This window comes from Falco punctatus, assembly GCF_963210335.1.
Source record: "Falco punctatus genome assembly, chromosome: 7".
Lineage (NCBI taxonomy): Eukaryota > Metazoa > Chordata > Aves > Falconiformes > Falconidae > Falco > Falco punctatus.
The window spans coordinates 34,089,203-34,100,730 of NC_137587.1; the positions used below are offsets into that span (position 1 = coordinate 34,089,203).

Below are 11,528 nucleotides of genomic sequence, written 5' to 3' on the forward strand. Positions count from 1 at the left end.
TAGTTGTCACATTAACAGCTGAACTGTGGGGGCAACAATGTTATTAAACATAGCTTTAAATACTACTAAAGCAAAAAATTTACATTGAAGATACAATCTGTGGCCAAGGAGTATAAATTGAATTTGCTTTATACATAAGACTAAGAGGGTTTTTGTAGGGGCAGTTTGTTAGCTAGAAAACATGTTTTATAAAGTTCTCAGATGTTTGAGAAGTTGTGGTTGAAGACTGCATTTGTCATAAAAAAACTCCAAAAAGTTACTGCTATAGCTAATCCAAGAGAGAGACATAGGACTCTAGGGCATGGAGTAAATCAAGGTCAAAACTCATTATTCCTTATTGAAAGCAAAAAGCAGGTCTGTTGCAATTTAAAAAGAATACTGACTGAGTATATTTAAACCATGTTCACCTTACTGAGGGCTGCGAACATCAAGACAAGCAACTCAGTATGTGAATGACCAGAGGACAGAGGAATTAACTGATTTGATAAGGCACAAGTGATTTCAAAGTGAATAACTAGAGCTGCGCACATGTGAAAGAAGATTGGAAATCCTACAGAGATATAAAGCTGTATAAGCAAATAAAACACAGATATGGAAATTCAGACCTGCATTCAAACTTTGCAAAACTGATTAATAAATTCTGTTAACTGAACCTAGGCTAGAGAAATAACCACCCTTTTTACACACTCCTGAATTGAAGTTCTCCCTGCAAATTACTAAGCTTTGGCCCATTTACTGTCTGACTCTTCCTGCCATGGGAGTTAATACTCCCACATCTCACCCTTAATTTTTTCTGCCAGCATTCAGTACCGTGTACTCTACTTCTTTATATCCATCTCCAAAAGGGACTGGAGGAAAATAACAGGGAAAACTTTGTTATCTGCTTTCACTTTCCTGCCTGAAATACTAAGTTCAGTTAAGCAATGATAGCAAAAAGCTCATATTAGGTGTGCAATAATGAAACCTCCAAAATTTTGTGTTCTTTTTAATTTTACTTTTTAATTCTGGTGCACAGCAAGCTCTTTATTCTATCCATTTTAAATTTGCTTCCATTTCACATATGGCTGCTCTCTGCTCTACCTTACGTGAGATTTTTCTCAGCTATGAGTTTCTCTTCTGTGCCCAGAACATTCTCCAGGGGGATTTCTAGTGAGTGCTGTTTCCTTCCAGACTTCTGAAGAGCCTGCCAGAACCAAGTCTTTGCTGTTGCAGGACCAGTCTCAGGAAGGGCTGGTCTTGCCGAGACATCAGGCATACCGTGAAAGATGCCTCTTGCCCTCTTCCCTTCTGCACAGCCTGCATCTGCACCTTCTCACCAGCCTCTGTGTGCTCCTTGTACCATGTACCTCCTCCTTTGCTGGAAACAGATGGCTCCTACCGAGTAGTCTGAATCACCCATTTACAGTTGGCACCCTGAGGGCTTTCCTTGGTACCTCTATCTGGGATTAAAATTAGGATAATCCTGTCTCAGGTAAAGGATGACCCCACAGCCTGAAGCCAGCCTCATTAGGAGGTCCTGACCCTCCACCGGAAACATTGCCACTGTATGCAGCAAGCAGCTGTACTTCTGTACGGCATTTCATGATGCTCCTTGGTGACAGAGTTTGGCTCTAGGACACTGAAGGCCACAGTAAACTAGTCAACAGGAGCTCAGATTTCAATTGTGAGGTAATGTGATGCCTATTGTCCTGTTTGTGTAGGAGAAGAGATTGAACATGGTCTAATTAGTCTCCAGCTTCATTAAATTGCCTGGGAAAAGTTTATCCGTCTTACAAGGTAGCAAACCTTTTTCTCCTTGATCATTTTCAGTTTCCAACCTGGACCCAGACTGTTGCTGGGATCTCTGTGGCCTCCCTCGGTGAAAGGATGAAGACAGCTGATAAAAAGGAACACAATTTCCCTCAAGTAAGCAAACACTGTACCAAGTCCTTCTTTCCTTTAGCCTCTCCAGGGGCCTTTTCCTACGTTCGTTTCCACCTCTGGTTTATTAATGAACCAGACCTTCTGTAGAAAGATATCTGCATTGAACTCCTGCTAAATTATGATAATTTGAACTTAACCTTTTGACCTATCCAATATGTCCTTCACCTGCTGGGGGAAAGGAAAAAACATCTTAAAGGAGACACGGATCCGGTTTGCTCCTGCTGGTGAGACAAAGCCCTTTGGCACATACACTGCACAAGCACATTGCTTTCATCTGGCCTTTGAAGAACAGTGGGGACTTTAAAGCTAGATGGGTTTAAGAAATATTTAATGATGAACTGTCATTTGCTAAAGAGAGAGGCAAACCAAAGTGTACTTGGTTTTTAAATGACACGTGTTACTGTTTAGATAAACAAAACGTAAGTTCAGCTGGATCCTCCATCAACCAGAAACCTAAAATCATAGCTGTTTGTAAACTGGTAGTTCACACATTTTTTGGTCTCTTTTCTCATGAAATGGTAACATGACATGCCCATGGAATTAGTGAAATAAAGGGCGGGTTTTTTTAAGAGTAGAATAAAATATCAACATTTATTGCAGCAGATTTACAGCTGATTTTTGTAGTACTACTGACATATTCTATCAGATTTGTATGTTTCCCAATATTATGTTGCTAGTTTTTTGAATCTCATTAGTGGTTTTGCATGCTTAGTGTTATTGAATTTGTTGTTGGTTAATATGATATGAGAAATTGTTATGGTATCTTCCCAATATATGCAATTTTACATCCTTAAAGCATGCTCCTATTGTATCACAACTAGTAATAAGATACATGTATTATTTTTAGTATTCATTTTGTACTGCAAATCTATCAGGTCCCTATACTATTTATTAATTTTAACTGCCCCTAAGATCTCACTAAGTTAGTAGGTTGTTTATTTTGAAATGCGGTGGGAGGGGGAGGGATTATTTTATCAATTTACAGAGAGTTTATAAGACTGGAAATTCTGGAGTCAGCACAACAGCTTAGGGCAAAATCCTGCTGTTCTGCAATATGGTTGTTGAGAAGGGGGGGAGCAGAGGGGTGCTGGCAGGAGAACCAGGCTACTTGTGCAGAACTGGGTAAAGCAAGGCAGCTAGGGAGAGAAAATGTTCAGGGAAGGTACCCTGTGGTTTGCACCCTACATGCTAGTCAGTGCCTAGGAGACCATAGCTGGAAATGGTCTCTAAGCACTGGGTAGAAGGACGGCAGGTCCTGGTGGAAGCAACAGTCTGTAGGTGAAAGGAGAGCCCTGGTGCCTTCCTGCTCTGTGTCTCAGCACCCAGCTGTGTATCAAGCTACAGAGGGATGGCAGTTTACCAACGAGAATGACAAAAGACCAATCTTAGTGATTTTATCTTGAACAACTTCTGAAATTCCTGCTTCTTTAGTTATAGTAAATAACCATGGATGAAGACATACTAGTATTTTAGGACTTAGTTATCTTTAAATCACATTCACCATACTATTTATGACATGCATTTTCTCAGGAGATATTGTTTATGCTTATTCTGACAGGAATTTTTTAACATTCACTCATTCATATTTTTAATGATCTCACGCCACTAAACATTTATGTTCTGGGGGAGCTTAGCTGAACTTTAGCAGAAGCCTTTGGGCTGAAATACTTTTCTTTCACTGTAAGTGTTTGAATAGGTACCACTACTCAGATCTAAAAGCAGGCAATAGTATAGAACCTGGTGAAGAATCCTACAGCCTGCAAAGTAAGAGAACTCATAGAGTACATGATGTCTTCATGAGAAGATAACACTTTACTCAGAAGTTTATTTTTTTTAATTATGAAATCACTTCAAACAATTTCAAAATGTAATGGAAACAATATGGTGTGGCTCTTGATGTTGGCTTCTACAATTAGTATGTTATTAATTAAACTCTCAAGTAATATAATAACTTGACTGTTGGAACCTCTCTTTGCATTTAAAATACATGCAGGCTGTGTCTCCAATTATAAATAGACCATAACTCTAAAGGCTTAAAACTGCAATTAAATTATTCAGAGACAAATTGTTAAATTTATTGTATATTCCTAAGAAATTATTTTTGTGCATTTTTATTTTGTTCTATATACTATATCTAAGCATCCTTTTTCACCAGCAAATTTTTGTTGCAGTAGACATGTGCATCTCTTTCTCTATTAACACATGTGCACACACACACACGTGCACTCACATACTCTTACAGTTAAGTGTCATTTCCTGAGCAATTATCTGCATGTGTCTGAGCAGGGATAAGTTGGTCTGAGATAGAACTAACACTCTGTTATCTCTGTTCATCTACTTTTTGAAAAGCCTTTCCACAGAACTGTGATTAGCCACATGACATTGCAGAGGAGCTCCAATGCTTCTGCTTTCATTGAATCTCCAGTACAATTTCTGGAGTCCCAATAGGCTTTGGAGAAGGTTCATGACTTGGCAATAAGAAATCTTTTTGTAACTCTCAAAAATCAAGTTGTTTTCTAGCATGAATTAGCAGCTGGTATGGGAGTCACAGCTCTATCACCCATCTCCAATAAAATCAATTTATTAAGGTGTTTTGTCATACTTACCCTTTACTCATGGCCAGACTTAACATCTGTTACCACCAGTGGAAGGGTTTCCATGGACTGAAATAATTTTTGGTGTAAGAACTCAGTTTAAAGGCTTTAGATTGTTAAGTCATTGGTCAGTGACCTGGAATCTGTGAATTAAAAGTGGTCAAAGAGACTGGGGATGTCCAGCAACAAGTATTAGTGGATTGTAAACCTTTGACAGCCTTCTTTGAGAACATTTGTTCAATCAGCTATAGAGTTATGCGGACTAGATCTATACAGAAAATTTTATTACAGAACATTTTGTTAGAAAAATAGTTTCAAGGCAAGTGACCATTTTTTTTTCTCCCTCAGAGCTACATGACTAATTTTAGGTTTCCTATAGAAAGAGAAAGAGAAAATGTTTAAATAAATTATTTTTAGACTTTAAGGCAGATGTTACTTTGTCCTGATTGAAACATCCTGCTTGATCCCAAATTTTACAAGTTTGTGTTTTGTTACAAAAACAATGAACAAATGAAAAGCAATAGAATGTTTTAACCAATGCCATATTATAATCTGTCAGAAGATTATGCACAGCTATTTTTGGCATGTGTTGATATAATATAAAAAGAATACAGGAATATAAAATTAGCTTTGAAACAAAATTCCTACACTTTCCAAAATAAAGTAAGTTTCTAAAATAGTATTTTTTTGTTCCAGAATTATTTTTTTTCTAAAGAACAGGAATAAAATTTAAAATACTGTTATTTTCCCATAGATCAGAAATTTATCATTTTGGCCAGGTTAGATATTCTTCCGTATTAACTTTGGACTTTATCTAGCTCAATAGTCTTACAGTTGATATTAGAAGCAGCCAGAGGAGACTTATGAATAAGGCTATACCAATTTATTCCTGGTGTCTCATTCCTGTGTTTTCACAAAGAAATAAAAAAAAAAAAAACAACTAATTCAAAGCATGTTTTAGAACCAAATAAAGCTACCAACCCTCAAAGCACCCTCCTCCCCACTTGAAGGGAAAGCATAAACTAGCAATAGGACTTTATCAAGGTAAGGCAGAAACTCACTGATACAAGTTCAAGTGCTAAACCCACTGAAGGGGAGGGTGTTAGCATCTGTGTATGTTGTTTTTGTGTCTCCAACAACAACAAGCTATCTAGTTAACTGAGTTGCCAATACAAAGCCAAACAGCTATAAACCAGCTGTACACAGCTGTACACATCCCTCCTGCAGAGCCATCTGCAGATTTTGCCACAAATCCAGTGTTGGCTCCAGAGGTTTTGGTGCCCTGGGGAAACAGGGGAATTTTTGTGCCTCCAAGCACAAGTTTACTTACTCAGGCACAAAACACTGTTCTGTCACCAAAATATTGCTGTCCTCCATGGCTGTCTATCTTACACACATCAATTGCTTTTCTTTAGTATTTCAGAGGGTTGTTTTTTTTTTATTGAAAATCCCAAGCAATTTAGGAGTATGCATGTCTCTTCTGTTCTTTGATTTGTCATAGAAATGCCTTCCCAATACTGCTAATATTTTGGAGAATATGGGTTGTCAGAAATAAGAATCTGGGTCAAAAGTTTTCCACTTCTCCCTCACTTGGAAACAAGAGACCACAAGTCTTATCCATTTATGCTGCTCTTATGATTTTGGCTAGACTTTTCAGAAATGCCCCCCACCCCCCTGACTTCTTTTGCAGGGGATGCTAACGTGGCTCCTCAAACATAATATTCTGTCAGCCAGGATGACAAATCTGCACCAACCATGAGACACACTGTTAACAACAGTAACAACATCCCATTATCTAGATCATAAATGTGTACCCTGTCTTACAAATTGGCCATGGATTTGTCATCTAAGATAGGATAATCCACTCACCAACCTTTTGCCATAAAAGCAATGGCTATGAATTGCATTGTCTCATCTTGAAAAGAAATGAGGGAAGGACTTCCAAAGATCGTGTAGCCTTTCCTCATGTCTCAAGACAGGATCAGTGCAGTGATGTCTGTCTCACAGGTGCTTGTTGAATCTCTTCTCAGAGACTTATAGTTGTGACAACTCCTCCCTGCTCATTTGCCATGGCAGCAGAAGGAAGCATTGTGCAGTTGATTTCAAGTATTAATGATATAATCTCTAAAATTTCTTTTCTGTTGTCCTGGTGATGTTGCAAACCATGTCTAGCGCTGATTTCAAATTCCATATAAATCCTTAATTAAAACCTAAAGTAAATTCTTGATTATCTGGCATTGAAGTATGGACAATTTGAATTATTTCATCTGTTTCTTATACATTATTATTGTTACTGCTGGCAATAAGAGGAAAGGAGTAATGTTTATATTTGATTAAGAATTTGTATACTACACATCATATACTGAGACAAGGAAGAGTCATAAGGAAAGGTTTTATTCATTAAAAACATGGCTGAATACTTTATTCTTTTTTAGCCACAATGACTTGGAAATAATCTTTATATTATTTTCAAAGACTTTTGATAATCTTTATATCACATCATAGTTAAAACAGAGATGGGACCATTAGCTTCATTTCTTCTTAAACATCATAAAGGGGTTTTTTGTGCATCGTAAGCAGGCAGACCTGCAAAAAATGTGTATAACCCTTAGTTTCAAAAAATTGTAACACTCGGATGCAATACTGTTCTGTGCTTGTGTAAAACAAGAAGTTTTACACAAAGAATAACACAGGCTTTAAAGAGTGTTTCTCCACAGATAGATGAACTTCCCAACTACTCATTCTAAACATTTATAGGGATTAAGCATTTTTGAGTGCATGGCCTACAAATAATTTTCTGAAGTACATTTAAAAATATTCATAATTATTAGGCCATAAATAGATGTATTACTAACATTCATTGGTCCCTGGATTACAACTCACCAGGGAAAAGAGCAGAAAAACATGAAAGCTGATTCAAGAAAGTTGCAGGGGGAGAAAAAAACTTAATGAAGATCTAGTGCAGTTGAAGATGTTACAAGGATAAAAATCACCTAATTAAGGGATAATCTCTCTTACTTTGTAGTATTGGAGCAATAAATGACTGCAGAGATTGAGTAATCAACAAAGCTAAAATGGGGTCTTTAAACAATCTTCAAACTTGTTTAGCATGCTTGTGACAAAGCTGGAAAGATTATTCCAAAATCTCTGGTGATGTAAATAAACACAGCTCCATTGATGTTGTTGGAATTGTACCCCCTATGTCAGCACATATTTTAACCTAGTTTTCTTTCCTCCCTTGTGAGGGAACTTACTTATTTTGCAATGCCATCTTGGTGATTGCATGCTGGCTATTCAAGCGACTGGTGGAGGAGGAACTGAAGTAGTGCACTTTTCAGGTACTGAATGAAATCCCAGCCCCATCAAGTTCACAGAGAAACTTCAGAGGACAGATTCCTCACTTTAGATGCATAGGATTGGTTGGTCTATTTATGAAGGGGTGAAGTTCATACCTAAGCACTTACAGATACACTTCTAAATCAATAATAGAGGCCTGATATTCCAGCAGGGAGAAGTATTCACATATCCAATTAAAATCCAAACTAGCTATGACAGTTTGAAAAGCAGTTATATCTTTATTTTAACAGATATCTTCAAGGGATCCAGTATTCAAAATGCTGGCCTCTGCCTTCCTGAGTCAACTGGCTGTGACAGACTGGTAGCATTGTGGGAAATAAGGGTATTATACAGAAAATACCTTCCATTCAGTGAAAAAACAATGGGTTTCCTTCTTTCCTTTCTTAATTGAGGTTGGCATATGCTAAAACATTAAATATCTCTCCAACCAGCTCTCTGAATCCAAAGTTGGCAGCCTCAGTCTGTCTCTAGTTACCACAATTCAGAATCGCACCAGATTTTTTCCCCTTTTTTTTTCCTAACTAAGCTAGATCTTTTCTTTACTCATCAAGGACTTGAGACCACTTAATTATATTGAGCAGTGCCTTACTCTGGGTGTAGTCCTATTGACATTTTACCCAGCTTATGTAGTGCTGCCAGATATGTCCTATAGGTGAATAGAGAATATCCTATTAGACTGTCATATCCTATTTAAACAAGGGGTCATTTTTTTCTAAATCATCTGCACTATATTAGGAGATAGCCTTTGGTTTAAATGATAGAAAAAGAACATTGTTTAAAGAAACACAAACCTGTTGTTGTAAAGAGTTCATAAAGATGAAAGTTTGGAGACTCAAATTCTCTGTTTGTGAGCCAGAGAGTGGGAAGGCAAAACTTGTAATCTGTCTCCTGCTCAGCGTGTATTTACTTTAAACCTAACTTCAAGGTAGAAACTAAACTCTTCTGGAAAGAGTATAGAAAATATCTCTATACACTGCTTTAAAGTTAGGCTTCCTTTAAGCAGGGGCTGCTACAGGTGCCAAACGATGTGTGTAACTGATGTTGAATAAGGTCTATGTGAGTCTTAGCTGCGATCAGCAAATTCATTTAAGCACTCAGGTTAATACTAAACTCGGGCATTAATAGAGGAAAATGCACTCCCAGAGACTCATTTCTTTGAACGAATGAGTTATACAAGTAAATAGCATTATGGCTGTACACCTTTTACATGGAAACGGGAATACATAAGGAGAGTTTAATTAAATATCTAACTATTCCCTTGTCCTGTGCCTGCATGCATGCTAGGGTTAGGTAAGTGATTTTTTTATTATTATTATTTTTAATCATGTAGAATTGCTGTACTGTTGTGCCAATAACCACTACCTTTTACATTAGTTGAACACATTCTGGTAATGCCACACATCAGGATGTTTCCATGGAAAAAATGGAAGAAGCAATATCTTGGACTGATGAAATAACGGAGATGTGGAACCATAATTATGGTCCACGATTAAAATCACAATCAAGTCCCCTTGTAAGCTCTTATTTGGTATCCCTTTATTTCAGATACCCTCTTAAACTTTGGTTGAAGCATTATTTTGGTCTGAAATATTGCCAGGCTTAATCAGAAGGCACTGTGTTAGTGATAAGCAGCACGAAGAAAGTAAGTTATGACTTTAAGTTACTTCTGAGTTGCAGTTTGTCAGAAATACCTTGGTTTGGATTTACCGATCAATACCAAACATTCCTTTGAGGTTCCTAGCACTCACACTGACTTCTTGAAGCACAGTTAAAACTCTGTGAACTGCCACAGTACAAAGAGTGACTTAACAAATTTGCTACCATAATATTCTTAAACTCCACCTCAAAGAAACAAGCAAGAAAGAATGAGAGAAAGCACAAGGTTCCTTTAGCTTACACTTGCAGAAAGCAAAGGTGGAAAAGTGCATGTGGTGGGTGAGGGAAAAAAGGGGAGGCCAGAGTAATTGTTCCAAGAAACCTCAATTCTTCCACCAGAATTTAAGTTATTTTTGTTATCTTTTAATGTAGGTTCCTATTTATAGGAAGTTGAAACACCTGACGCAATCTATGAATTTTTGCTTGTTTCCCTGGATATTGAGAAAGTGTGAGGTAAGCATGGCTCTTTTTTTTTTTTTTTTTTTTTTTTTTTTTTAAGTTAATGGAGCATTAGCCTGGTTTTTTAAAGTTAGATAACCTAAAGATATAAAGGAAGAGCCTTGAGATAGGAAACTGAGGCACAGCCAAACCTTAGAAAAAAGCTTGAGCTAAACCATATGTTTTTCTTACAGTCACAGTGCAGAAGGGAAGTGGCTATGTCTCAACACATGGCTTTTAAAGAATGATAAAACATGTGCACCAAACAACAATTTAATTAAAAGGGTACTCTTAAGCACTTTAAAATACAGAAACAAACTTTCTGAAGGGATACAACTGCCAAAACAAACAAATAAAAGCACGTATAAATTTGGCAGTGAATCAACAAAGTATCTCCTGCAAAAATGTGATAATTCTTTTATTGTGCGCAGCGTTATCTTTAAGTATCAGCAACAATGAATGATCTTACACATGCAAAAGCTAGGCATGGTGGGCTGTCTATGGGAATGTGATCAGATCTCAGGGCTGAGGCTAGTCCATACTAATAACATTTATTTTCACTATCTTGTGTGAGCTTTTCTGTTAAACTAGCTTTTGACTACAGACCGATGAAGACCAAAGTTTTTGGTAGTGTCTAATTTTGGCAAGATGAATGCAGACAGATGTATAATAAAGGTAAGAAAATATGAGTTTTCTTTGGAAATTGCGAAATCTGTATAGCAAGTGACTGAGAAGCCCAGAATTGTAACCCAGGTATACCTGGCCCTGTGGCCAATGTCCAGTTGACCAAATGGGCCAGGACATAATCATGGCCTTATTGGATTCTGTGGCAATATTGTTACTAAGTTCAAAGGAGTTCAGATTTTACCCTCTTTGTGGATGTTAGCTCCTTGAAAATTACAGATATTATTTTTTTTTTAAAAGGGAAGGACTATTATTTTTGAATGGCATTAACAAATCCAAGGGCAGTGAGTTTCAGTAGTTTGGAAACTTTGGCTGTTGCTGCATACTTTACTTAGAAACACAAACTCCTGCAGACCTTTCCAACAAGTCCTCTAATCCCTCTGCTCCCTCCACTGGCTTCCCACAGAACTCTGCATTCGTCTGAAGGCCTTTATTCACAAAGCCTCGGATCATATTATTAAAAGATCAGTGAAATACCAGTCCTCAGACTGCCCTTGGCAACTTCATGCCCCTGGCTGACCGGGTTTCTCCACAAGGAGAATGTGCAGTTGTCATTTGTATAGAACAGGGAACTTCACACAAAACTAGTGCAAACCAGCCCAAATGAACCTCAGCTCACCAGCGTGTCTTCTTCTAAACACAAGAAGCCTGTCATTAGCCTCACCTTTTGTAATGCACATGCACACACACACACATGCACAGAGCAGTCTTTGTGGATGTAAGTTTAACAAATATAAAACAAGGCACTCAAATTTAAAAATATTTCATCTAGCAAGAAGAAGACAGGCAAGCAAGTGGTATAGGTTACTGTTTTTCCTTAACACACACTATTGTAAAACACAGAAATAGTGAGCATAATGCAAGTTGGTAATAAAT

At 37.5% G+C, this 11,528-nt stretch overlaps 1 long non-coding RNA gene across 5 annotated transcripts in view; it reads left to right on the forward strand.

Moving 5' to 3' along the window:
* The window catches only part of LOC308067969, a 78,468-nt gene extending 67,608 nt beyond the window's left edge, over window positions 1-10,860 (forward strand). For all 5 annotated transcript variants that reach the window (XR_013929802.1, XR_013929803.1, XR_013929804.1 and 2 more), the window contains one exon: window positions 1,810-10,860. This is a non-coding gene — a long non-coding RNA (uncharacterized lncRNA). The remainder of the gene's footprint in view (window positions 1-1,809) is intronic.
* The last annotated feature ends 668 nt before the right edge of the window (window positions 10,861-11,528 follow it).